We start from the raw sequence: 3,074 nt of genomic DNA, 5'->3' as shown, positions 1-3,074 counted from the left end.
TGATCAATGGAAATATGCTGTGTTAAATGCATAAACTAGAGGACTAGAGAGAGAGCTCAGTGGTTAGTGTAGTCGACTTTCCTTTGGGCCACCAACCCACAAATAATGACCCAGAGACTTATTATGAAAGCTCAGCCTTAGCTTAAGCTTGTTTTTTAACCAGCTCATAACTTAAATTAACCCATTTCTATTCATCTATGTTCTGTCACATACCACCCATCTTGCTTCTTTTGTGTCTCCTGGCGACCCATACCTAGATTCATCTCCTATTACTTTCTCTCTCTGCCTGGAGAGAAAGTATACCTCCTGCCTAGCTATTGGCTGTTCAGCTTTTTATTACACCAATCACAGCAATACCCCTTCACACTGTGTACAGATGTCCCACAGCAGTTAAGGGTGCTTAGTACTCTAGCAGAGGTCCCGGGTTCTGTTCCCAGCATCCACATCAGGGAACTCCTAACTGCCCAGCTATTCCTAGTTCCAGGGAATCTGATGCTCTCTTCTGGCCTTTGCCAGCATGTGCATGCACATGAAAACCATGAACTCATACAGACACATCATACCCATAAATAAATAAATATTTAATAAAACAAAGCAAAATTAAAATAGACAACAATAAAATCTAAGATGGAGGTGATTTAAATGAAAGCATTCTATGGTCCCTGTGATTTCACAAAGGTTAGAGATGTTGAGAGTAGTGGTCCCCTGTAACCTCAGCACATGAAGGCAGCGGCAAGAACATCAGGAATTTAAGGCCATTCTCTGTACATAGTAAATTTAAGACTAGCCTGAGCTACATGAGCTTCTAGCTAAAAAAAAAAAAACAAAAAAAAAAAAAAAAAAAAAAAAAAAAACCTTTTAATCAAATTAAATTTTTAAAAAGAAACAAAAAGACAGATACCAATTTCATTTTTTTTTTTCTTTGAGACAGAGTCTATGTAACATGGGCTAGCTTGGAACTCACTATGTAGACCAATCTGGGCTCAAACTCACAAAAATCTACCTGCCTCTGTCTCTACTGAGTGCTGGAATTATTGGACATGTGCTACCGCACCCAGGGAAGCAGGTTTTAGACGTTCTAAGTCAACCATACAATTTAAAATGTTCATTCACACCACTAAAAGAACAGTAGGATGGCTCCTAGGAGAGGTAAAAAATAGGAAGAGAATCTGCTTCACTGAGCACGGTTGTGTATGCATTCAATCCTAACACTCAGGGACAGAGGCAGAAGGAGCTGTTGAGTTCCAGGCAGCCTGGGGTACATAGTGAGACCCTATCTTAAAAGAAAGAAAGGGAGGGAGGGAGGGAGGGAGGGAGGAGGAGGGAGGGAAAGCAGGCAGGCAGGCTCCTCTAGAGAAAGCCATTGCAGTGCCAGCCTTGTCCCTGAGACTTGATGGTGAAGCTTGAAGTGAACGGATTTGGTCGTATTGGGCACCTGGTTACCAGGGCTACCTTCAACTCTGACAAAGTGGATACTGTTGCCATCAATGACCCTTTCATTGGCCTCAACTACAGGGTCTACATGTTCCAGTATGACTCTACCCATGGCAAGTTCAAAGGCACAGTCAAGGCTGAGAACAGGAAACTTGTCATCAACAGGAAGGTCATCTCCATCTTCCAGGAACGAGATCCCGCCAACACCAAGTGGGGTGAGGCTGGTGCCGAGTATGTTGCCGAGTCCACTGATGTCTTCACCACCATGCAGAAGGCTGGGGCCCACTTGAAGAGTGGGGCCAAAGGGTCATCGTCTCTGCCCCTTCTGCTGATGCCTCCACGTCTGTGATGGGTGTGGGACCGTGAGAAGTATGACAACTCACTCAAGATTGTCAGAAATGTCCTGCGCCACCAACAGCTTAGCCACCCCCCACCCCCGCCCCAGCCAAGGTCCCCCATGACAACTTTGGCACTGTAGGACACATGACCACAGTCCATGCCATCACTGCCTCCCACAAGACTGTGGATGGCCCCTCTGGGAAGCTGTGATGTGATGGTCATAGGACTGCCCAAAACATCCCTGTATCCACCGGTGATGCCAAGGCTGTGGGCAGGTCATCCCAGGGATGCACAGGAAGCTCACCTGCTTGGCCTTCTGTATTACACCCCTAACATGCCCATCTTTAATCTGACATGCTACCTGGAGAAAGCTGCAAGTATAATGACAGCAAGAAGGTGGTGAAGCCGGCATGGGAGGACCCACTAAAGGGCAGTCTGGCCTACACTGAGGACCAGGTTGTCTCCTGCAAATTTAATAAGGAGACCCGCTCCTCCACCTTGGATGCTGGGATTGACATTGTTCTCAATGACAACTCTATAAAGCTCATTTCCTGGTATGGTACTGGTATGATAACGAATCATACAGCAATAGGGTGGTGGATCTCATGGCCTACATGGCCTCCAAGGAGTAAGAAGCCCTGGACCACTCACCCCAGCAAGGACAGAGCAAGGGAGGCCCATGGCTGCTGAGGAGTCCCTGTCTCAACTGAGTATCTCCTCTCCCAGTTTCCATCACGGACCACCCAGGAGAGGAGCTTAGGGAACCCTACTCTCTTGAATACCGTCAATAAAGTGCATGCGCACACACACACACAGAGGAAGGAAGAAAACCTGTTTAATTGAAAAAAAAGGAGAAAGTAACCACAAAAGTAAAATAATAGGCAAGAGTAAGCAAGGTGATCTATTGGATGAAGGCACTTGTCCCACGCCTGATGACGCACTGAGGATGACGAACTGAGTCTGAGCCTTGGGAGCCACACAATGGAAGGAGAAAACCAACTCACAGCAGCTGTCCTCTCCTCTCACACACGCCTCCTCACACACAAAATAAACAGGTGAATGAAGTTGAAAACTTAAGACAACTTTTTGGGCCATTCTTGCTGAGAGGACACGCTAATCTCTGCATCATTCCAATTTTAGTATATGTGCTGCTTCAGTGAGCACTAGTGTTAAAGCCTTGGCGGGTTTTGTTTGTTTGTTTTTATTTTTAGACAAGGTTTCACTGTATGTCCCTGTGACAAGCTATAGAAACCTGGCTGGCATGGAACTCAGAGATCCACCTGCCTCAGCCTCCTGAGTTC

At 46.2% G+C, this 3,074-nt stretch overlaps 1 pseudogene; it reads left to right on the top strand.

The window, feature by feature from the left end:
• Positions 1-1,314: 1,314 nt before the first annotated feature.
• LOC114700054 lies at positions 1,315-2,405 on the top strand (annotated as a pseudogene).
• Positions 2,406-3,074: the final 669 nt, after the last annotated feature.

The sequence above is a fragment of the Peromyscus leucopus genome, chromosome 3, assembly GCF_004664715.2.
Source record: "Peromyscus leucopus breed LL Stock chromosome 3, UCI_PerLeu_2.1, whole genome shotgun sequence".
Taxonomy (NCBI): Eukaryota; Metazoa; Chordata; class Mammalia; order Rodentia; family Cricetidae; genus Peromyscus; species Peromyscus leucopus.
This window is presented reverse-complemented; position numbering and strand designations above follow the sequence as displayed.